A 25,992-nucleotide genomic window follows, 5' to 3' on the forward strand; every position below is an offset into this window, starting at 1 on the left:
ACTGTGTGGTGGGGATGGAGTTCAGCATTCCAAGTGGTACTTTGTACTACTGTTGTCTTTCTATCACAAACTAGTCAAACCATTCTCCTTTTGTGTCAACAAAAGCCTTTTGGCCCAGAGCACATCTACTCAATGGATATTTTCTCATTGTCAGTACATTTTTCTGCGATGGCGGTGTGTGAAAATCCTAGAATATCAACAACTACTAGACCAGACCACCTGGCACTAAGAACGAAGACAGTTTAAAGTCACCAAAATCATCTTCTTTCCCATTCTCATGCTCAGTTGGAACTCCAGCAAGCCATTTTGACCGTGTCTACATTGCTGAATGCTTTTAGTTGCTGCCATGTGATTGGATGATTAGCTATTTTCCTGATGCGCATTTCCACAAGTACACCTAATGAATGAAGAGGCCGGCGTGTGTGTATGTTGTCATTAAAAAAAAAAAAAAGGATTAAAAAGGTAATGTAGCATAATATTTAGTCTTTAGCGAAGGGTGTCCACACTAACGATTTGATTTTCAAGGCTGACTAAAGATAACATTTGATTGGCATGGGTCAACAGGTCGGTAAATGGTGGTTCATGGTCAGTGCTTATCAGGATATAACTCAAACACTAGCCGAGGGAAAATAAACACCGAAAGTGAAATAAGGATACTCTTGCATTCAGAGACCCTGACACTTTGAAGCATGTCCCTTTCAATTAGAAGTTCTTGTTGATGCCGTAAATTGACTTAAGTTGTCAAAGTAGGTGGAATACCACTGTTGGTCACTAAAGGTCGGCAAAACAGAAGAATCAATAGAAGGCAGAGTTGTACTTAAGTGTGAATGACAGCTGAAAGGAATGTGTGGTGCTTTTTAGCTTTCGCAGGTTGTGCACTTCTCTATTCATCTCTCAAACTTGCTTTTGCATAAACACATATTCTGACATATCCAGCTACTTCCTCTTTAAAAAAAAAAACGGTGATGCTGCTGTTACATAAGCCAGCACAAAACAGGAATTTGTGAGTAGCAGGCGCGTGTGAGCTGCATGTTTATTATATTGTGACTTTGAATTTGTGACATGTTGCTCCTTTTCTCAGCTGTCTATTTTTCTGGCTGCTTTCCATAAAACAGATACAAAAAACAGGAGGGTATAAATAGCAGTAATTCAAAAATAACACAACAACCGTGTTCAGTATTTTTGCATATCGACTTTGCTCCATTTGTTTCAAAAGATGAGGTATAATTCAAAAGATCTCAGTAAAGTTAGGAATTAATCGTCTCAAAATCTAGATGGGACTTACTTTGGCTCACTGGATCAAGTCTGACCTGTTCCAGTTGGTTGCTTTGCATCCACTGACAATGCTTGACACGTTTGCAGGATTACACTTGTGCACACTTGAGTATGTCAGGGTGCAATAAACCCATAAGGCTCGATGCTAATAGTTTCAGCAAAGGACTGGATGCATTAAAAAGACTAAGATAGTGGTTTAATATAGAATATGTGAGGATTATAAACTGGCCAACTGCTAAGATGAATGCAAGTCTTAAATACAATAAAGTCAAAATGATTTTGCAGATTTCTATGTTAAAAAACAACAACAAAAAAACCTGAATACATGTAGAAAAAAATATATAAAATAGATTTAACTATAATATTAAGAAAATGTGGATATCAAGTTATATTTGTACTTAATTTTATGTTTTGTTTATGTAATTCAATACAGAATCTCTTGATTAAGAAATAAAATCAGTCAATACAAGTTGTTTACAGGGTAATGTATGTATGCATAAATTGTAGCCATGATAAAAAATTGGGGGAACATCCGGGCTGTTAAAATGCATAAAACGCATAGAAGAAACGGGTGAAAGAAGACATAACAGTTTTATTTTTTAACATCACCAGTGGTTGCAAGTGAGGCGGAACGCTGGAAACCATCCCAGTGCACGTCCTTGGCATCTGTTAAAAAGACTCACTAAATGAGCACTGCAGCCGACTACTTTGCCGCTGCTAAAAAACTGTGCCCATTTTTCAAAAACTTAAAGAGGCTCTTCACTTTGGACACGGCCATTCGTTACATTTCTTAACACACAGGACGTACTGAGAGTGCGGATGAGCCGAGAATCTGCTGAGTGTTGTGACAAAACTGATGAAAGTGTCAACACGATCAAAAACAATTCTTTATTTATTTCTTTTTTTTCATATTGAGGAAAAACGTGCTTCCTTTTGGATGAAAATCTTGTGTATCGAGGTGTATCTATTTATTTATCTTTACTTCAAAATGTGATGACAAATTCAAGGATCGGCTCACAAAGCATACACGCATGCATAATCCATTATTTACTCACAGGATTACCAGTAATTTATGACAGCAGAGTCAGGTAATCGCTGTGCAATGAAGCACACATAAAAGCTGTTGATCATACGGTCAACCTGGCCCAGCCCAGCCAGATCCACTGCAATGTCCTTCGAGCTGCTGCGAGTGCAGATGCTGCAGATCCCGCAGAACGAGCTGATCAAAGATTTAAATGTATGTAATTACAGAAGCCAAGATAATTAAGGACCAATGTTAATCTTCTTCGGGGTTTTTAAAGTCAAACATTCTGGCATCAGCTCAAAATGCTCCTTAATCAAGAGCAAGCCAGGCACGAGAAATATTGTTTGGTTTGAGATGCAATCACACATTACTTGTTTTGTTCGGTTTCTTTGATGCACAGATGTGTTTGTCCCCTCCGGATCTCTATCTCTGTGCGCTCTAAAAGCATGATTGAAGCATAGCATTGTAATTAGACAAAATTGCTGACGAGCTTGAGCAAATGCACACACAGGTCCAGCTCAGTGCGGATGGAAAAGAGGAGACAACACTTGTTTGACACAGCTTCGCTCACAGAACTGAAACCCCCCCTGCGCCCATTACAAATGTTATGTTAAAGATTATTATGACGTGATGCATGTTTGAGCAAGCACACGTTCTGATCGCCGAACCAACAAAGTGCAGAATATTTAGGTCAATGAGAGCGAGTGGATTGACCTGAAGGTACGTTCATGTGGAGATTAAAGAACATCATCTGATGTGCGTTTTTTTTTTTTTTTGCTTCCCACTGTTGCCTTGTATTTGGCCTCAGTTCCTTTCGGCTTCATATCCCTTGATGTTAAAGAAGCATGTATTCAGAGTGTTTGAGATTTCATATCCCGGCATATGCTGCAATCATAGCTAATGGGCAGGCAAAAAGGATGGCACGTTTTTTTATACCCTATCTAACAGTGGTTCATTAAAATTGTCAGCAGAGCCGACAGCTCAACAACTGAAGCGGATTCCCCAGAGGCACACAAGCAGATCTGAGGTTAGATGTGCCTCAGATGAACCGAAGTGCAGTGACTACCACTAAGGTGTTGATTTGCTGTGTGCAACGTAACAATGTCTCTCGAAAAACTGGGAGATCATTGTTCAGGTTCCACTGGATCCAGTGGATTTCTCGATTACCAATATCAACATTTGACACTTTCAATAATGCCAAAGTTAGGGTTTTTTTTTTTTAACCGCAAGTGTGGCCACTGTCGTATTTCGGACATAACTGTGTTCTGCTTATTCAATAGTGTAGCCTCTAAGAATCTTGTTTACGTAGAGTTAAAGCTTTTGACTGTGCTATACATACATTTTTCAAGTATTTCAATAAAAATCAGTTCATGTTACCTTGATGAAGAAATTCTGGGAATTCATCAGAAGATGAGATATTACAGACGTGTATCACAGTTGCAGAAGTAAAAAGAACCACTATTTTTTCTGAATTGATTAATATGGGAAAAAAAAAAAACTTATTTTCAGTACAATTTTTTTCATATCTGGCACGACACAGTAAACTCATATGGGTGATGTCTTACCAAAACCTCCATATTTTTAAATATAAGACACCATAAAAGGTCTGCCTAAAAGGTTCAAGTAAAAACTAAAATTTTAAAAACACACGTTTGAATGCTTTTTTTTCCTCCACAATTGATCAAATCAGACCCATTCTTTGTGGGGAAAAAAGCCTTTTCAGTCATAAAAACAACTCATCCAAGGCATTGTGCTGAAAATAAACCCTGAGAATTACTCATCTCAAACATTAGCAAGTAATTGCAATGATCTCCTAAAACTAAATTTAGAAGAAAACATGCTCAATTGATGTTGAGTGATAAATTATTGTGGTAGTTTTTGATTTGTGATGACAAACAAAAATAGTCTGATCCAACACAGAATGTATTGGAATTTTTTTTTTAGTTAAGCTGTGATTTATGACGCCTTTCTGATGCCACATTATTTAAATTCCACTAAAATATATTATCTATTAGGTTATCAAATTTAGTATGTTATGAGCAACAATTGTCAATTTCGTTCTTCCTTGTTTGCATCAACCACAGAGGAATGGCAAGGTTAAACCCTGATTGCTTCCTCTTTTCGACCAGCAGAACACAAGCAGCGCAAATATCTCCACACCAGAGGTTTTTTAAAATGCAGACAAGCACCTCAAGCGGAATTCTCTTAAACCTTTTGCTTTACTGAGAAAATATATTATGTCAAAAGAAATTCTCATGCATTATTATGTATAGCGCTGCGGTGGGAGGGGGTTAAGGTATGTGGTATGTTTACTAAACTATGGCGATATTGCTGAAAATGGTTTTCTTTTACTTTTCTAAATAGAAATAAAGTGAAGATGGAAACATTGCAGGGACAAAAGGTGGAAACATGTTGTTCATCACGGTCTTAAATAGCTCAATGCAATGCAGGTACGCATTTGAATCGTCCAAGTAAAGTAGGTTGAGAACATTTGTACACAAAGACATCCAATCCCAACTGGTGTTTGCTCAATAATTGATCTATTTGGTCTTGGGCTAAACGGCTGACAGCGGGTGGGTCTATACATCATGTTGTTGTGCTACAAGGTGTGGAACCTCAATAGTCACAGAGTGTGGAGTTGAATTCCGATTAGTCTCAGTCACTTTGCAAACTCATGATAAACCTTCAAAGGAAAACCTGAGGATAAAGCTTCAAAGCTGCAGTTAAGGGGGTCCTTAGGCGTCCACTGCGATGTGGTAGATCCTGTTAAGAGTAGATTTGATGCAACAATCAAATGAGACACTGTTGTGCAAGCTTTCGTTAAGAAAAAAGGGTATATCAGGCTACTTCTAACAGGAGGAAAGTTATTGGAAAACAAAATGTAAACTGTGTTTTACTTAACAAAAACAATTAATTTCAGATTAACAGCCACCCGCCTGTTAATGAAACAGGGGCTAATACTTGAAGATGTGAGTTACAGAATGTACTTGGCATTACGTAACATTGCCTGATTGTCAGAATTTCCAAAACAACAATGGTTCCATTTTTATTATTGAAATATTGAAATATTGAGGGCAAAGAATTGTTTTCAATGGTTGTTAAAAAAAAGAAAAAAGAAAAAGAAAAAAATGTGTCGCAAATATGTTTTGAATCATAATAAAACCAAAAATATAATCTACAAGTCCTAAACCTTTACAGATATGGTAGAAATAAGCTGATGAAACAGGAGAATTTTTCAGGCTGCACTTGGACTCGTACGTCTCCATTAAATCTCCATGTTTTATTGCATTCTGAGTGACAAGCTGACAAAGGACCAACCAGGGACCGCGATAGCCGAAGCAATCTTTTCACACTGTCGATGTAAAGCCCTCGCCATCCATCTCCTACTCATTTACAACCACATTTCCTGGAATAAATTCTAGTTCCACATTCAACACATTTCTTCCAATGATAATATTTCTTTTCATTTCAATTCTATTCTATTTCTTGTTGTTTTTTTTTATTTAACTCACCACACTGCACTCTCAAGTCTCGTCCATAGAAATCAGACAGAAGTAGGACGCTTCATAATTTCCATGAAGCACAGTTCCAAGGACCTTCACTGTCCTTGTAAAGGTGTTCGGTTCCACTGCAGTAACGGACATCATCAATTGTCCATTTGCAGTTGGAAACATACAGAGAAACACCACTGCTGCTCGAACAAACCAGCATGATTAGAAAAATCAAAAGACTGACTAACCAGAAAATGTGTAAAGCACACTCGGGTGTTGTATGGCCTGGGGGCCACATTGGGTCATTTGTATGTCGCTGGCCCACCCAAGAAGGGTCACAGAAAAACGATGAATCAAAAGAATAAATGTATTTAATGCCTGCAATGTGACCACTTTTATCCTAAGGGTGGTATGTAATGATCAATAATGGTCAAGGACATAATGCCAATAATGTAATTATTTTGGCCACTTTAAATTCAATACAGCCAACAATGTGATAACAGGAGTTGGTTTGATAACATAAATAACACTTCATTTCTTGGTAATACAAGCCTTTTTGCAGGTTTGTTACATTTGATCAATGGATCGTCATACTCATTCATTGATGATGCAGATTAGGCAGCACTCTCTCTCAACTGTGATTCTAAGAAATATTTTAATATTTTATTATTATTGGCAAGTTATTATGTTATTAGTTGCAATGTGGTAGCTTTAACTTTACACATTGTGGCTCATGCTTGAAGGAAACATTTATCCATCTTTGTTGTGTTGGAACGGTTAGATATTCAATCAATGTAGTCAATGAAAACACAATTCGATATAAGCAGGAACAAAAGTTTCTCAACACCATCAAATACTGCTATGTAGTTAGAAAATGTATCAATATGGAGCAGAGCTGTGAAAATAAATATTGCTCAGCTCTCCACCGTAGTCACATTTTCTTCATGTCTCTCGTAGGGAGAAATATTGCCCACCCAAGTTGTAAATTATTCATAATTGGGTAATTTCATACACAACATACTTTTTTTGTAAATGTGGCTCTATTACTGTAAACATGTGTCACATGGAAATGTTGAAAACTCAAAGATATTTCTGTGCAGCTGTGGGAGAAGAGAGTTTTCTGCCCGTAGAGGGTCTAATATGCCAGATTAACTCCCAAAAGGATTCATTAGTCTACCTGGCCAAAGGGCAAACTGCATATGGGCCGTGCCATCTGGTACATCTCTTGACCACTCTTGCCAGCATTTATAAAGTGAGGACATTCTCACCAGAGCTGTGAGCCAACTTCCCCAGCATATCATGAAATGAAGAGAGGGAAAGAAATTATTATTCACCCACGCTGAAAATTCATAAAGAAGACGTAATGATGCAGTAAATTAAATTAATTGCTAAAGAGCGTGGCCTCGTCTATTGTACTCAGAGCTGGTGAGATTTATTGCAAGTTTGTTCCCCTGAAAACAATTTGCTCGAAAGAGTCTAAAAGAACTAAGTGCACTCCATACAGTATGCATTATGCAAGTAACCTACATTTACAATTAAATCCGGGCTTGTGTTTGTCTGCTTTTAGGACACCAGTGACTGCAGCCTGTTAGTAGGGGTTTCGCACCGCAGCAGATTTGCGCTCGATAACTGGGAAGCACCAATTTTGAATGAATCGCATTTATTATCATTGATCTCCCACCACTTTCTCACTCCAGTCTCATTCAGACCAGCCCCTTCACTGCTCTCCAAAGCACAGCTGCCACGTAGCACCAACACACACACACACACACACACACGCACCTTCAAATGAGAGCCCAGATCTGTAGAAACCAGATCCTTATTTTCTTTAACATCTCAATTCACTCAAACAAGGTCTCCAGGGACATCCATAATTCAAACATATTTTCTGTGTTTTTAACAATGATTCAGTCTGAATTCTATCACTTTCTCCCTATATGGGCTAACATACCTGGAGGTATATTGCTTTATAGTAAACAAACAGGTCAAATGTCCGTCACTTCAGTCAGAAAAAAACATTGCAGTATTTTTACACAATACCTGAAGAGGGCTGAAAAAGGCAAGTCAGGTCAGGAGCATAACCAAGAACGGTAGTGTATTTTTCTCCTCGCTCACAAGGTTGAAGCCACACTTCAAAACTGTCTTCTGGGGTCAGTTAGCACTCTGAGTGTGCTAAACACACTTGCTCATCTCATGCACCAATCAAGTTTGACATCCGTCCAGGTTTTACTGTTTGGAGCTCGGCTCCATATGACTTCTTTCTCCTCCACAAGTTGAGGCTGAAAGGCTGCCATATTGACACTGTGAGGATCTATGATGTGTCGCAGATGGAGACTGACATTTCCAAGGAACAGGACTTCCAGAGGATTTCCAAGTGTGGCAGGAGCTCTGAAAGAAGTGTCGGGCAGTATGAGTTTGACTACCTCATAGGGAGCAGTGGGCAATGACAGTTTGTGCAGTCAAGTGCAGTATGCAGTTTTTTTTTTTGTTTTTTTTTAATCGCACCTCATATTCTTGATGTCATTTCTGTGAATGATGAATTACTGTCTTTTTTTTTTTTTTCCTATGGCGCTTCATTACCATCCTCTTTTCAGTGTCTTTTGTGTTAAGTACCTGGTATATGTTAACCTAAAAACATTTCTTTTTTAAAAAAAACAAAGCAATTCGATGCTTCACTCCCTACTTTCTTTGGACTAAAACCACACTGGACAGCAAAAGCTAAATGGCTGCCAATACCTTAGCTCCCTGTGAAAGGTTGACACCTCTATCTTTAAGATCTATTGACTCAGGTACAGCTTAGAGAGCGCTCACATCTGGGCCATGACTGTCCTCCCTTTATTTGGGCTGCGGCACATTTAGCGGGGCTTTTATTCAGCTGACATGACCTAGATTAGAGGGCAAATGGAAACTCAATCACACTCACAAATACAATTAGAGCTTGTTGAGTGATGGTACCCCGTGTGAATGCTCTCTATTGTTGAATGAAATGGGGGAAAAAAAAAAAAAGCTTAGGGCAGAAGGAAAGTTATTGTCGCTGGTTTAATACTCCAGATGATATGTTGCCTTTTAAAATCAGGATAATAAAGGATTCCCTCAGTCATATAGTTTAACTCTGATAAACTACATAATCCACTTTGTCACCCCTTGCAATTACAAGTAGCCCAAAAATGTAGTTAAGCAATAAAAAAAACGTTTTAAATATACATATATTATTGCCAACAGAATAAATATTTTGAAAAAGTCAACTGCGGCTCCGGTATTCACTTGAAAAAAAACAAAAATGACTTTTAAAATGGTTAGCAAATCGTCAATTACATCAATCACCAAAGTCAAAACACTGAACTCAATTCTTTGAACTTTTAAAAATAGTGAGAAGATCAAGATGATTCACTGTCACGATAGATTCATCACTGGAATAAAACCTACTTAAGGGTATTTACTACCGAGCTTCCAATTCGTTTCAAGGTGTTACTACTTGTCAACAGAAATCTTTGAACTGGAAGTAAACCCAATTACTGTGTTGAATCACATCTGTCTGCATGTTGAAGTGGGAAAAATGCATCAAGCTCGATTGATCTTACTGCTGCTCTGCCATCTGGATCTCCTCTCCATCACCCAAATCACCCACTTTCAACTATTTCCGCTGGGGCTTGAGTCCCAAATTGAATATGTCCAAACAAGATGACACAGATAATTCCCACAATCGCTCCAACCATATGTTACCGAGCTCGGAGATGGCTAAAAGATTGTCTAACTTTCAAATGACTTCCAGGGTTAAGAAGAAAAAAAAGAAAAAGTGACAATGATATAAACCATGGTACATTTAGCAAATGTGAGATGCAACAAGATGTCGTGAAAGTGATTTCACAGCCATTTCTTTGCCAATCTGCTGTGAACTTTAACCTCCTTTAAGCTTGACAGCTTGTGTACTGGACACATGACAGCAATGTAGGGAAAATAACTCTGAATGCATCGACAGTGATGCGTTAACTGTTTAGTTTGCAATTATCCCTTGTTTCCATTAATATAAAATAACAAGCACTGCCGAGAGATAATAATAAGACAAGAGTGAGTTTATCAAAGAGGTGTTTTCATTGTGCGGCTACACTACAAAGAAGTTTTGTTTGGGATGAATTCTCAAAATTGACATTTTCTTCCACTTTTTAATGTTTTTTTCCCCCCTTCAGCTAAACATCTTTGGCTGATTTTCCTCAACAATGATAAGTGGTGGAGGTATTTCTGCACAATCACAGATCAGCACAAGCAAAGCTCTCTATTGAAAGAGTAGCCCAGCTAAAGGAAACACTATTACTGAGGTGGAAATATCAAAAAGCAAAATATCAATCTGTCGGCGATGACCATTGCAATGCCTTTGTGACACAAAAATACCAAAACCAGAGTACCATTTGCATTACAGACAGGTAAAAATAATCTCAAATAAAGGGTTAAACTACAATAGTCTCTTTGTAAACATGAAAAATACCGTAATAACAAATCTAACACTAGCAGTAGCTACATCGTGGGAAACAGGAACGAGGACGAGCCTTCAGAGGCTCGATCATGGCACGTGTGGCACTGATCACGAAGATTTATTTGCAGCGTTCACCTTTTCAAATAATCCACCGTGGTGACACAATAGCAATGCTTATCACAAAAAAAACATTATTACAAGCTAAAAGTTGGATGTCCTCCCATTTATTGGAGTTTTGCATCTAAAAAGTCAGAAAAAGCATCAACATCAATAATGCCTTCAAAAAAATGTTTTCAAAGCAACTCTTTGTGTCTATTCTCTTCTGATGGTATACTTGATTGTTGCTGTTGCTGAGCAATACCGTTTGGTGTGAACGGCATTTATATAATTTAAAAAAAACAAACAAACAACAACACAGGAATGAGAGCAGGGTTGGAATCCTGAACCGGTGTGTGTGGTTATGTTTAGGTTACAAAAGACGTAAAGGCTTTAGGTTTAAGGTCACACTGTGTCTTTCATTTTGATGTTGACACGAGCGCATCTTCCGCAAGATACAGCTCACAGGAGATTTTTATCTCGTCTGTACTTGCCTCAGAATAAGAATTAAAAAGAGTCACTGTGTTGCTTTGATAACAGAGTCAGTGTCTGGATCAGTATTGTACCACGCAGTCATCATTTCCCATGGAAAAATAGAACCCTAAGTCAGTAATGCATATTTCCTCCAAGACATAGTTACAAATTAGAAAGATACATGAAGGCAATTGAAACATAGAGAAATATGAGTAAAATGAACAACTTGTTTCCCCTGATTGACAAGTGGGACTGATGAACTTCTTATAAACTCGGGTATTCCTCCAATCTAACACCTTCATTCTGCACTTCAACTAAATTTAACTCAATTTCTTATGCATTAATGCTTAGATGAGCATTCCTGCACTTCTCAGGCTTAACACTTTGTACCTGGAACCAGAGTGCAGTGGGGGACTTCTGAGTTAAATGTCAAAGGTAAGCCATGGTGCAAGTCAAACACTTGAGTGGAGCTTATGCCCAGTAGCTTCAGTCATGCATTCAGTCTATTAAAATAGACTTACAATATACCGTGGAGCTTCATGCCTGGGTCACGGATAATGTCTGTGGCCAATTTTACAAACAAAATTCACACCAGTGAATGCTACCTCGGGGAATAAAACATATTAGCACATGACTGTCCATACATCATCCATGAAAAGAGACATTGCACACATCATCAGGGGTTTGTCAGTTATACAAATCCTTTTCGGGCTTGTATGTAAGTTTGTTTGCAGTTTACCCTCCCGTTGGAAAGTTCACAAACACAAAGACAATGTGTGAATAACAAATATATCAAGCTGTCCAACTCAGCAGGAAATAAGATTTACTGTATAAAATAAAAATAAAAAAAGATACACTGTTATACAATACCAACATAATGTATAACCCTCACAGAGAAATTCACATTTCCAAGTACTGCATGACTGTTCTTTGGAATCATTCATTTTCTGTCATTGTCAGTTTTACAGAAGCAAAGGTGGAAGTTACCATATATGGTCACATGCCTAAAAAGGGTTTTATTTGACACATTTACTCATATGTCTATAATAAAAACAGTGGATAAAATATAATTTACTTTAAATCTTAAATAAAAGCAATTGAAATAAATGAAATCGCAACTTATCAGCCAAAATTAAAGCCTTTTTTCTAAGCTTTCCTGACAATTATTTCACCAGTCATTTAAAGAGAAGCATATGCATTTTCCATTATGATCAATTATTGGCTCATCGTTCAGCTTAATGTAGAATGCAAACACACTGTATATACGTACGAGTTGGTGAAGTTTTGTTCATCCAGAAGAAAAAAGTAATAATACAGCAAGAAAACTATTTGCAGTCCTGTGCTCCCCAAAGAGCTCCATCTCCACAAAATACTCATGAAAACCACAAAAAAAAAAAAAAAAAGAAATCTTATATTCAATATAGACTGGGATCAAAATGTTTCATGCTGAGGCTTTCTCAGAGTAAATGTCTCATAGATGAAAAGCGCCACATAGAGAGAAACAATGCACCATGATTTACAGTATCTGCTCGGCCCGCTGAGGAGCGATAGTGGTTCAACCAAGCCCATTAACATCTCTGAAACGGACAGTTTCAGAGATTTAGGTCACTCTGTCTTCTTTAAGATGTTTCTTAGATTCATTTGAATGGCTGTTTTCGTCCGTAATGCCATGCGGTTCATCACATTTGTTCGAGGCCATTGGTAAAGGTGGAGGGGACATACGGTGCAGTCTTGAACTTATGCTCCGGATTCATCATGCTAACTGGTGCATGACTTACTCTTAAACACAACAGCTGGTGGTCTGAGGAGCCCGAGGTAGAGCCCCAGGGTGTGAGATGACCAGCCCACTCATTTACCGGCAGCTTACACAGGGGACAGGAAACAGCAGGGTTCTGGGAGCAAGAGACAAGGCTGGCTTCCTTTCAGATTCCAGCACCCTGCAGCAGCCAAAGAACAAGGACGTGCCAAGAAACATCATAAAGACACGTTGAAATTGAAAATTGTAAAAAAAAAAAATTCCCGTTTAGTGATTCAGAAGATGTAAATGCTGGACACACAGTCCTCAGCTCATCAATTTCCATAGAACTTTGCAATGTGTGTAAATCTCCTTTCCTTTTTCCTAACAGGCCTTGAATTTTTAAAAGTGCGAAGGCTGGAGATTCTCTTCCTCAACCTCATCAACATTCTTCAAATGACAACACTTCAAGCTGCTTCCCTCCTGACATTAAAGTTATACGAGCTTGTCACATTTGTCATGACGGCAAGGCTCCCTGGGGATTCACTGTGTGGCCCCACTCAAGTCAGTGGTGTGAGCCTAGTGAGCCTCAATTTCTTTCCCTGCAAGAGCGCTCCACATTCTCATCAGCCACAAGGGTGTGTGATTCAAATGATCTGTTGGTTGGCCCCTGCTGTACTACTTTAGATCTGGATGGGGTCTAAAGTCATACTCTAGCACTTTGCAGGTTGTACATTCAACATGGCTCATTACGAGCCAATATATATTAAAAAGATATTTTAAAAAATTACATAATTCAGTAACTCCGTACATAAAATACATCCAGCAGTTCAGAGCAGGTACAAGGCATTCTCAAACCAGGCACTGTTTTATTTCCTGGTGTGTTTCTTGGAACACTTTAGACTTAAATCTCAAAGAAGCTTCATTTTGTTTTCCCTCGTATGCTCTCACTGTGTGACAAAAAATGATCGTGAATTCCATCGTCATCAACAGAATTTGGGCTCCCTTATGTTGCGCAGTTAAAAGTCATATAGTTCCTTACTGAGAGTGAAAATGAAATGAGGCAATACAGGGCTGAGAAACACAACACCAACCTCTGACACACGAGGGAGTGTCATTAGATCCCTAAAGACCTTTCACTGCAAAGGCTATTATTTAATGTTATAATTAAAGCCCAGAAATATGACCCGGGGTTAAGATCAGCCCTCTACATTTTCACATTAACATAAAAATAATAACGATCTCCAATTAGTCTCTCCACCTCAACCCTCGAACGAGATCACACTAAACTGGGTCATGCACCCATGTAATCGGTATAAATTTTCTAATTCATAACTGGAACAGCATGCCTTCTTTGCATGTCTTGTCCTAACTAACAACTGCTGCTGTTTGAAAATACAATCTCAAACAAATCACTGGGAATGCTGCGAGCCTGGCGCTGTGGTTTTCCTTTGTCTCGTTGCTTGGTGAGCCATAATTGTCTATTCACTTGAGAGATGCAGTCATGCAGTTGGAGCTCTTTTGTTCAGCCCACTGCGGTGCTTCTCAAATGAAATAAGTGAACTTGAATACCAATAAGGTGCTGGGATGGAGTATGCATTTTTTAATGTATATTTTCTTTTCCTCTTTGCACTAGTGTATATAAAATCGAGATTTCTGTTTTTCTTTTGTGTGTGTGTGTGGGGGGGGCATCAAGCAAACCCAGTGGTGTGGACACAAACCTGTCTTCTTGTATCTTTAAGTTTGCAAAATTGCAAAATCCCAGAACCAACACGGAGCCGCTTTAATAGTCCAGTTATGAAACACTTTCATGCTGAAAACTGTGCATGAGTTGTTAGAAACCTGGATAGCCACTAGAGACGGGACAAAAAAGTGAGTTTCTACCACCTCTGGCAGTCAAGAAGAATGAAACAGAACCCCTCATCGCAGCCATGAGTTTGAATTTCACTTGCTGGACGGGCTGCTGCTCGGTTTGGAGTGAGTGTGACATTGCCTGATACTTCAGACCACGGAGTACAAGGCAACACTGCACATTTTCCTTTTCGTCTAGAGGACAGAATTAATTGATTTTCTCTGGAAAAGAGGGAGAATCGCTTGTTGAAAAAAAAAAAAGAAAAAAAAGACTAAAGCAAAATCAATTCTGGATGAAAGTGTGACAGTTACTTATAAAACTTTGGACTGTTTTAAAGACACTAAATGCATACTACATGTTTGACAAATCCCATTCTTCTCCACGTTTCAACTTAAAGGGTTACCACAGTGGATCGCCTGCCTGCATCTCCCCATCTCCCCTCCTTTTTCCACGAGACCAACTATCTTCACATCCTCCTGCACTAAACCCTGGAACCTACTGAGATCTTTCTCTTCTACTGCCAATAAGACAGCCAAACCAACAACGGAATAATGCTGGGATCAGATCAACTTTTGTGCTGCACAGCTTCATTGTTTTAAAATTAAATCAAATCAAATCAAAAACTGAAAGATAGAAAATAAAAGAACTTTAACAGTGATTCCTAATAGAGTATTCAATTGTACATATACCATCATTTAACAATGTGTGATTTCTTTCGTCTTCTTTAGATAAAAGGTTAATAAAGTTTAGTGCGACCTAGTTGTTATAAATTCAGTTTCCTCTAGCACTTCGCAGGCGTATAACAGCCACCCATATAGTGTGTGTGGGGAGGCTTCAACCAAAGAGGAGCGAGCTAAGGCACATTTAATTTTATATAAAAAAAATTTTTATTAGACTTTTTTTTTAATCGCCTTGCTTTTCTATCTCAACGTGTAAAACAATTTTAAAAGTGTGGGTTTTTACTGAAGTATTCATTTCCCTGCTTTTATAATTCTGTAACAAAAGCTTCACTATATTTAGGGTCTTGGATAATGTTCAAGGATCTGCAGGTCAGCCACTGATGTTCGGCAATGACTTTGTACTTTAAACAAAAAAAAACAAAAAAAAAAAACACGTCTAAAATGTTGGATCATCTGCACCATTGATTTTGATACATGAAAACACCCCTGTGGTTTTGTTACAATGAAATCACCACGGAGGGTTTCAGGGGTGGAAACTGTCAATGTTTTTTTGTTTTTTTAACAGTACAACAGTGTCATTGTCAGGTCTCTGACGCCAAAGGCAGCAGATATGCTGGTATTTGTTGACAGCATCTGATGTTTCCACGACGATGTTGTCACACCATGTTTATTTGTACTTAATGCTTGTTTACTTCCACGTCTCTGAGGGGTGACTTACTTAGCGAACCACCTCAGCCATGTGTACTTATCTGTGTCTAGAAAACAAAAATAAAAAGTCCCAAGTGTGAAAAGTATTTGCATCCTTGACACCTCGATATGATGTACCCATGTGGCTTTTCCCAAAGCTCTCGTCTCTCTGAGCCCGATCATTGGTGTCAGGCTTGGGACTTCTATTCAGACACACTTCCCCAGAGGCAAAAAGCCTCTGTGGGCTGAATGAAAAACCGTAACAGTAAACACAACCAAACGCACTTATTCTCCACCATACGTAATATATACGGACAGAAAAGCCAGAAACACCGCTACGCTAGAGGGCGCAACCAAAATCGTCTTCGCAAATCACAATTACTGCCCCCTGTAGACAATAACAGGACCCTCCCACCCATGTCAGTCAACAGAATTTCTGCAGTGTCCTTGCCACAGACTGAAACCCGCTGGGAAAAGAGTTTTCCCCATGGAGAGAGCTCACATGTGACTTTTCCCTCAGTTCATTCAGACGAGAATCTTTCTTATAAGATTTTAGCATGAGAAGCATTGCTGAAGACTTTTTTTTTTTCCCCCCCAAGAAAGCCAGAATAAAAAGCAGCACGTAGCAATACTTTGATGCAACACAAATACCAAGTCAGATCTCTAATCCCGTGAATTCAGATGGATTACATTCTACCTGACTCCTTTCTTGTACCCCAGGGCTCGTCCCAGCTCACACAGCTCCCATTGAAAATATCATGTCAACACATGGTTTGTCAAGAATGCTTTCCATGCCTATATGCTCTGTACTACTGGGAATGTCAATTTATTTCACCGCTTATTTTCTTTAGTATCTTTTCTAATCCCTCAGCATACAATCACATCCCTCCTTTAACTTCTTATTCTCAAGTTCCCTTCCAGGCTTGAGAGGGCAGCGATTCTTAATCCCCCCCTCCATTACTGATTTAGGCCAGCAGTTGATTGAAAACTGGAAAAAGTGCAGTAGCAGTCTCCTACGCGGGCCGGGAGGCTTTTCACACTACTCAGAAAACACCATACATGGTGCTGAGGACGGTTCCAGGAAGCTCGCAGACCATGTGCATTTCAGGCATGAATGCCTGCAGAGGGTTGACAGATTGTTCAGGTCAAGACAACTATCAGACAATCGCTTTTACCAAATCTGAACTGCTCCGCGGGAAGACTCACAATCAAACTCATTTGGATGTCTTAGGCACACAGTCTGTCTCATTCAGTGAAAGACAAAACATTTTTTGTCATTTTCTACCACAATGGAGACACAAAGCAAAAGAAAGATCCACAAAGTGAGGATAAACTGCCACACGCACACACACACACGCACGCACGCACGCACGCACACACACACACACACACACACACACACACACACACACACACACACACACACACACACACACACACACACACACACACACACACACACACACACACACACACAGGGAGTATAATCTCCCTCACATCTCATTAACCGTTCTCTCTGAAGATGTATACAGGATGGCAGGAGACTTATTTCCAATTTGGCAGAGCCGAGAGCATCTTAATGGGCTTTGGAAAAAAAAAGAAATGCCCCTCAGAGTTTTTTGCTGGGCAAGAGTTTTCACAGCGGTATATAATAATAATAATAATAATAATAATAATAATAATAATAATAATAATAATAATAATAATAATAATAATAATAATAATAATAATGCATGGGTTTTATATATAGATTTATATATAACTGCAATAAACTCTTCAGGGACTGCTACTGATAGGCTTAACTCAGTTACAGTTTCAGCTAATTGAAAATCAGACCCCAAAACTTATTTTATCATATTAAAATTCTGGGTAAGATTCATGTCAAGCTGTCCCAAGTACCTGATTTAAATGAATAGGAACGTTAAACAGGAGTTATAAGATGAAGTACCTTGAGCTCTACAAGGATTTCTATTTTGAAAAAGCTTACATTTTGACAATAACACCATATACTGAAGGTTCACAAGGGTCCTTAAGTACAAACAGTAAAGATCTCTGAGATCTGGGTTGTGTTTAAGGGACTTGGGGAAATAGACGCATTCACAGCCTACAAACAGCCGAGTCAAGATCACAGTGAGCAACAGAGAGAGTTTGAGTATTAGATATTCACATGAGGAAAAAAAGACGCTGCATTGTATAACAGCTAATAACTGTTCTGTTAAAGAGAAATCAAATAATATTCTTTAAAGTTGTTATGGCTGAACCCCAAAGGTAATTGTTATTCCTGAGAAGGGAAATATAAGACGTGGGCACAGCAGTAATGGGAACTGCAGCACATCGAGCGGTTTTGTTTGAAAGCTGTAGCAAAGAGCCGCGTCCACCCATGAGAATCCCAACTGCTCTGTGTAAGTACATGTTGATATTAACAGCAAAGTCTCAGAGACACTCCAGAGCAGGGCCTGACTGGAAACATTGAGGAGCAGCTGTGTTTATGAACAGAGGGCTGACAATCAACCAGCAATGAAATGTGTGACAATATAACTAATGTCTGACACGCAAGCACGGGTCTGAACCTCCCAGGCAAGCTGGATTGTTGGTCGACTGCTGCATCACATACCAGGCAGGCGACACGAGCACAAGGGAATCACAAACTCAGCTTGGTGGACTTTAATGAAGCTGTCCAGAAGCCAGCTTTGCACATTTTTCAGGTTCAGTCCACATACAACAGCATAGTTCTGCACCACAGCTCTATCGCACTGAGCTGATCTGTGCCAATAAAATAAATACATAAATAAAATAGCCATGGTGTTCTGCCAAAAATCTCCTTGCTATAGGAAAACTAAAGCAAGTAAGATTGTTCTTACTAACCCTGTGCGACCCACTACTCCAGTACTGTAAACCAGCTGAAGCACTTAAGATTCATTAAGCAAAAGTAAAAAAATCTCTCCTCTGGCATTGAGGTGTGTAGTACAGTTGACCTCTTCTTATGTCAGCTGACTTTGACAATTTACCAAATGTCTGCTTAAAATTCATAGTAATATTATCATGCAAGGATAAAACTATATTATTAATAAAAAACTGCCCAAGCATAGAGTATGAATGAAATTGTGTTCTGCTGGGCATCTCTTCATATCTCAAAAGCAGTTGGGAGACCGCCTCCTACATATTTCTGCTTTATGATCGGCCCGTCCATCTTTAATGCAGCTTTATCAAACTCAGGGTCACAAGTTGCTGGAGCAGATCCCAGCTCACTGTGGGTGAAGACAGCACATGCCCTGGACCGGTCAACTGTCCATCCCAGAGAACCAGACACACAATCACTTATACGCTTCCTGGAAATTTATAGTAACCAAGGAGCCTTCAATGTAAAGTACGGTAACTGGGGAGAAAACTCAAGCATGAGTGCAAAACCTCAAATCTGACTTGAACAGAAACTGTTTCCAACTATAAAGCACGAGTGTTAACCACGACAGCACGGTGCTGCTTGCTTCATAATCATTGTATAATTTGACATATTGTCATTGGCATCATGAGTATCATTGTGATATAAAAGAACACACTGATTGGAAAATAAAGGAAGCATTTACCTAAAAACTTTTAGAAGTGAAAAATAAAACCACAAAGAGTCAACCTCGCAGGCTGGTGTGATTCTTGAAACATTTATAAGAGGTTTTTTTTTTACTCTGGATGGTTTATTGGATTCTTTACGTTTGCGGATAAATTTTATGACCCTCCTGCCCATTAGACCCATTTAGGGACCGCTTTAAATACTGGCTGCAAGGATGGAATGGAAACTTCTATTCAAGCCAAAAGAAACTGAAAGAAAGGTATCTACATTTCTGTCCTTGAGAAAAAAAAAAAAAAAAAAAAGTCTTTTGATTCAATTACTTTAAATGACTGGATTTTTTTTTTTTTTTTTTTTTTTTGATAGCATATTCAAGCATCCGTTGTATCTTCACCCTATTGTGTTTTATAACGGCTATAAACAACTCTGTAACCTCTCCAACACCATCGCTCAGCTTGTCAGTGACAAAGAGCTGTCAAAATAATTAGCTTATGCAAATGGGAGCTTAGAACTTGAGGAGGCCACCGCTGCAGAGGCATTAAACCTGTGTGTTCTGTGTCTAGAGGCATAGCAGTAGCATGACACAGCAAATGATGGAGGGATAAGTGCTAACACTGTTCCTGCAGCTCACCACACGTTTGTATTAGCATAACTAATCAGGCCTAATTGAGGGCTTTTTACTATCCCACCTCCCGAGGCCCACATCTAACCTCTGCTGCATTTATGCAAAGGTTATTTGAAAACAACAAAATCCAATTGCATGTATTGTTTATGCAGCTGCATCAATTGTAAACAGGTTGGGATGGACAGCTTTTTTTTTTTTTTTTTTTTTTACTTAAATATGCTGACATTTTTCAACAGATAGCTGGTGTTTCCTGAGATAAAACGCCATAAACTTGACAAAACTAAGACAGCGTGTCCACGTATTATCCAAATCATGTATAAAACATTATCTGACACAACCGAAATTCTTCTTGTGATACATGGATCTCATCCAGGGAACCGGAGGCCAACAAGAACTCTGTGCTCCAACTATGTGAAGTCAAAATCCTGTTTAGGAGCTGTCAAACTAAATGAAAGCAGCTGCAAAACGAAAGTATGAAACACTGTCTTGGAAAATATATTCAAAAAAAAAAAATAATCAAGTGGGATTGAATAAAAAGTGTAAATACACAAGAGACAATAGAAACAGTAAAATGTTTGTGGTTAATATTAAAGCAAGGGGAGCTTCACCTGAATTGACCGTGTTGGTCCTGCTTCAAGTGCCCTGCCATATGGAGATGAATAATGAAATAGTAATAATAATAAAACAGCAACTGCACTGTTTTAATAAGTGTATCCCTGTAAGTGCCTGAGAGAGAGAAAAAAAAAAACTACGCATTAATTATTCTACCCACATTGTCTGCTGTTTTCATTTGAGTAGTCTGCTAAAAGCGTCTGCTTCTGAGCTGTCGATAAATGGAATAGAAGTTACTACTTCAGCAAAACAAGAACAGATGCCAAGTTTTGTCTCTTCAAATGTCACATTTTGAATCTAAAAAAAGGCTTTCTTTTGTTGTCATTTTCTAGTTTTAAGATTAGTCCAGGACTATGAATCGAGAACATAACACTGTGAGGCCCTCCCACAATAGATACGGTCGCCGGCACAGACTTTTATATGGTCAATCAATAACAAAACTATTCCCTTCCCCATCATACCAAAACCATGTTAAAACACAATAAGGCGACTCTATCATCATTACTGCCTGACACTGCCAATTACCAAACCAGTGTCTCTGTTTTGTCTGTAAGAGGCAATATAGGGATTAACTTCAGGTCTCTCTGCTTCTCCTCTCCCCTCTCATGATGCACACTATGTTTACTGACGAATCTCTTTTCTTGCTTTGACCATAAATGTGATTACCACCACACAAGAGATAATAAAAAAAAACCATATCTCGGCTCTACCAAAGAGCATGAATTAAAAACCTAAGCTGTAGCCTTGAGGAAAATCTAAACGGGAAGACAAAAAAAAGATCCCCTGCAGAAGGAGTATTGCATGTTGAGTGCATACAGCCCCCTGCTGGTAAACAGCACGCACTATTTAGCCAAATCCAACACAACAAGCTCCATGATCTTCTGTTGAATATGAGCAACAGGTACATGCAGCCAGTTTTGAAATATACCTTATTGAGACTTTGGAGTGCGGTCGGTCGGAAGTGAATCCCAAATGTAGGTGACTTCAGGTCAAGCGCACGATGGCAGTTACTGTATGTGTTGGATGGATTCGTCTCTTTGAACGCCTATTTTCTAATATTCAAAAGGGCAAACGAGGTGACAGGTTCATGTATGACTTGACTTTATGGCATTACTAATGTCAGACTGAAATGTCACATTCAAAATGGACAAACTTTGTTTTTTTTAAACTGAAACCAAACTTTCTTAGGAACATTAATCCGTTTTCACTAGAAACAGGAGACATGTGAATGACACGTGTCCTGGGGTTGTAATACACTCAGCTTGCAGTCTTTCATCTCTGACTAAAATGAAAATGTGAGACATCAATCAGCAACGAATTGCATGTCATTCAAGGAAAGGTATCCAACACTTTACAACAAGGCGTCGATTGGGGGGGGGGGGGGGGGGGGGGGGGGGGGGGGGGGTGAATGGTTTGGGGAAGTCAGCTTCACGAATCGGGACACGCTGCCAAAAATAGGATCCTTTTTTTTTTCTTCTTTTTTTTAATTCTTATTATGAAGACTGTGTAGAGTCTGTTTGAATCCTCAGATTTAAAAAAAAAAAGAAAAGAAAAAGAAACCGCATTGCTGACAGGATGTAAGTAGCAAGATCAAGTCGATGCTCAAAGGTTTTGGGAAAGATCACATAGTTCATTGCCTTTGTGTTTAATCTGAGGACGGGGAGCGAGACGTGGCACGTGGAGAAGACGAGATGATGCTGTCAGTCTCACCTACCTGATATTCCTGATGAGGTGCATTGGCAAGGCTGAATCCTTTAGCGTTATAAGCTTGTCTAACGTCGCTACAGCTCCGCGCTTTGCTTTCACCAGCAGATGACAGGGACAGCACCGACAGAGTACATAAGGCGACTTGCAGCCTCCACATCGCACACATCAGTGAAATCCTTGATGGTGTTTCACCAGCTCCTCCGATAGATATATAGAAAAAAAACAATCCAAAAAGGGGGGACAGATTGGTAGATTTGTCCAGGGGTGTTAGATGCTCATTTAAAAAGAAGAAAACATAATAATAAATCACTCCTCACTGTAGATACTGGTGCGTCCGCCTCATTTTCCCTTCTAAAAGAAAAACAAAAAAGCAAACAAAAAAAAAATACAAACAATGAGTCCGACAGCTCCCGGCGCAAAAAACAAATCCGTGTTGAAGGGAGCTACCTGGTGCTCAGTGTGCCAACAACTTCTCCCGCACACACAGCTGCCCCGCGTTTCTGTGAAGGAGAGACGAACGCAACGGAGACGCACGCCGCGCAGCGAGCAGAGCGCACGAGGGCAGGGCAAAACATGGAGTGGAGTGACTGACTTCAGCGGCTCGCATCCAGGGGCGCGCAACCTCCTCCGCCTGCCTGCATCTGTGGTAATGCACGCCACACCGCAGCACGTCGGTGTGAGGGAGACACATGTTGGAGGCGCGGCGAGCTGGAGGTGGAGGTGGAGAGTGGGCGGAGTGGAAAGACGGACACACTGACCAGACGCACGGATGATTTATTTATTTGTTTTCATCCCTCCTAATGTCACCGATGTATTGATAGTCGGCAAACCCGGAGAAAACCTCTGCTGGCCCACAAGTGTCTTCAGATGGGACCGAGCGGTGGAAGTGAAAATATGAAAGCGGATAAAATCATGTGAGACAGGCTGCATGTTAGAATATCAGTTCGTGACACACGGCACAGTCACACAGTATTTGCATCGCTTCACACGACTTTAAATTGGCATACATGGATTTCCTGTAACCCCACCAAACCCTAATGTAGTCTTTCTGTAGTCTTCCACCAATAGCACAATTCCCATAATTGTGGTGGATAGAGCAGTCCCCTCCCCCCCTCCCCATTTCAAAAATATATGAATTTTCCAGCCCAATGCATATGATCGAAATTGAATAAATGTATTTTCAAACTTCATAATTTTCACATTTTAGATTTACATCTAAAAAGAAATTATTGAAACGGTGGAAAAAATAATGTTTGACAAGTATCGTTCTGACTCCACATTCCAGCTTGCCATCATGATGACGTCGGATAAGCGTCCCTGAGTTTGAGCATTGGAGATGCATCTAATGTATAATGGAGCTTCACAGTTAAAGCATGAGGGAAACACACTTTTCCATCCACACATCATCCGTAGATCTTTAAAGGTTTCAGATAAGGAGCGGATCCCAGCTGAGTCAAGTCAGTGACGTGTTTTTGGACAACAAGAAGAAACTTTAGTATCTGGAGATAACCAATTTACGCCCAGGGAGAACATGCAAATTCCACACAGAAGGATCATCAACCAGACTTAAACCGGGGATGTTCATGCACTATACCCACTACAGAGCCGTGTAACCCTAAGCTTTTCTTTTAGATAAGAAAAAAAACTATTTGTTTATATTTGAAGCATACATAATTTGACAGAATGATATGATTTCCTTTTTATCTCTGACATTTACATAAACCCCCCCCCCCCCCCCCCCCCCCCCCCCCCCCCCCCACACACACACACACACACACTGGTTAGTGCCTATTCAACAGCTTGTAATAAGATCCTTAAATACAAAATCTTAATTAAGGCAAAGTTGTTTGTGAATTTTCTATTTATGAAGATGACTCGACCTAATTTAATTTCACTGGCCACAAAATACCTGGCAGCACTGAACTGAACTGACTTTTCACACCCTGCCTGGCATCAAAGTGATTTTCTACATCTCTTAACAATGAAGCAACTTTGTTAGGAGGAGGATGAAAAAGTTTTCCTCTTATAATGAAGAAAATCTAACAGGAGAAGTATCTCGTTATAACATGAAATGTGCTCTCCTGAGAGCATGAAAGTAGACTGCATCTCATAATATCCTGTATAAACACTCCCGCTGTGTGTTTTTTGTGGGTTTAGGAGCTACTGTGGCTTGTTAAAATCAACTTTAAAATGCACTGTAAAAGTGCAATTACCTATTCAGGGTTGTGAAATGTAAAAGAAAAAGCAGCGGAGCAGTGTTGCACTAGACTAGAAATAGAGTTTGTACAAGGTTGTGGAGAAATTACTGCATCTTTGTATCTTACTACAATATTTTTGTCATGCACCGCACTGATAGATGCATTGCACAACTTTTATTTTTTTTGGTGAACTTGTGAAATAGATCAATTTGTGATGCTCCATGGACACGTCATCAGTGATGTGACCTGGCGTCCTCAAGATTTTTTTGGGGGGCTTCTTTCACATATCATACACTCTCATCCAGGTGAACCAGCGAAGATGATCAAGTCCCAACCTGCAGCGCCACCCTAACCATGGCTCTTCTCTCTTCATCCACAGCCACCATGAAACCTTTTCTGCTGCCTATCTCTGCGTAGACCAGTATATTGAAGGTCTTGCAGAGGGACTGGCCCACAAATGTTCTGCATGTTCCCTCAATGGACTCACACCCCGCTGCATAGTTCCCCCTTTTCCTCTCATTGGCTTCTTTCATGCAGTCCTCTCAAGGGACAGTGAGCTCCAAGAGAACGGAGTCGAGAACCACATCTGGTCTGAGTAATGTTGTGGCAACAATCCTTGGAAACTTCAGTTGCTTATTCATATCAACTATCAGTTCCCAGTTATGTGCTGTTGCGAGCAGTCGAGGGGGAAGTGGTCCTGTCATCAGCTGGCGGCTTATCCCCGGCCCTGAAACGGCAATACTTTACTTAGTGGTGATGCCAACAGCAGTGCTCCTCACACAGAACATTTGAGCAGCAGCTTAGGCTATGACACCTCCCTCCAGGAGAACAAGTAGGATGTGCTTGGTGGTACGTCACAGGCATTACGAATCTTATCCAATGGGGAACAGTCTTCCACATCTGTCCAGGAGCTCTTCACTCCACCGTTTGTTCCCATAGTCATGATTCAGTCAGTCACATCCACAGCCTCAGTTCTCCTACATTTCTGGTCTGCAATGACTTCCTTCCCAGCCTGAGCAACTTTTGAATGGTTCTGTGTACTATAACACCATCTAGTTACATTTGATCACAGTCATCTTCAGATGAAGAATGTTTGATTGATTGTTTGAGTGTAATTCTTTATTTCATTCAAAAGTAAAAAATAAAATGCTGTTTTTGTTTTTAAAGGTGTCAGTTTCTTTCAAATAATAGTGACTCTCTTTTTTCAAACTTTTCTTGGATGTTCATTGGCAATGTTTTTTTATTGGCTTTACACAAAACCTGAAGAATATTATAATCAACTAGATCATTCCATTTTAGTGACTTACATTTGATAAATAGTGGATGAATCATTTAAATTATAATCTCATTTAAATGTATCTGGTTCTCTAATTTATTTCCTCCACGCTGTTAGCCGACGTTTGCACTGCAGTTACACAACAATATATTCAAGAGCAGCGTCTCTGCTCATCCTGTAAATAAACCGTTTTTTTTGTTCCGGTTCTTGGTGATAGACTACCAGAG

At 39.5% G+C, this 25,992-nt stretch overlaps 1 protein-coding gene across 4 annotated transcripts in view; it reads right to left on the minus strand.

The window, feature by feature from the left end:
• The window catches only part of gpc6a (glypican 6a), a 131,579-nt gene extending 108,610 nt beyond the window's left edge, over positions 1 to 22,969 (minus strand). Inside the window, exons 1-2 of one of the 4 annotated variants that reach the window (XM_080490179.1) lie at positions 22,609 to 22,800; positions 22,299 to 22,489 (exon numbers count right to left, since the gene is read on the minus strand). The gene's annotated coding sequence lies outside the window, so the exon portion shown is untranslated. Of the gene's footprint in view, positions 1 to 22,298 lie in introns of all 4 variants that reach the window. The other 3 variants (XM_080490177.1, XM_080490178.1, XM_080490176.1) reach the window with 3 other exon arrangements.
• Between the last annotated feature and the right edge of the window lie 3,023 nt (positions 22,970 to 25,992).

The sequence above is a fragment of the Lipophrys pholis genome, assembly GCF_963383615.2.
Source record: "Lipophrys pholis genome assembly, chromosome: 2".
In the NCBI taxonomy this organism is placed as follows: domain Eukaryota; kingdom Metazoa; phylum Chordata; class Actinopteri; order Blenniiformes; family Blenniidae; genus Lipophrys; species Lipophrys pholis.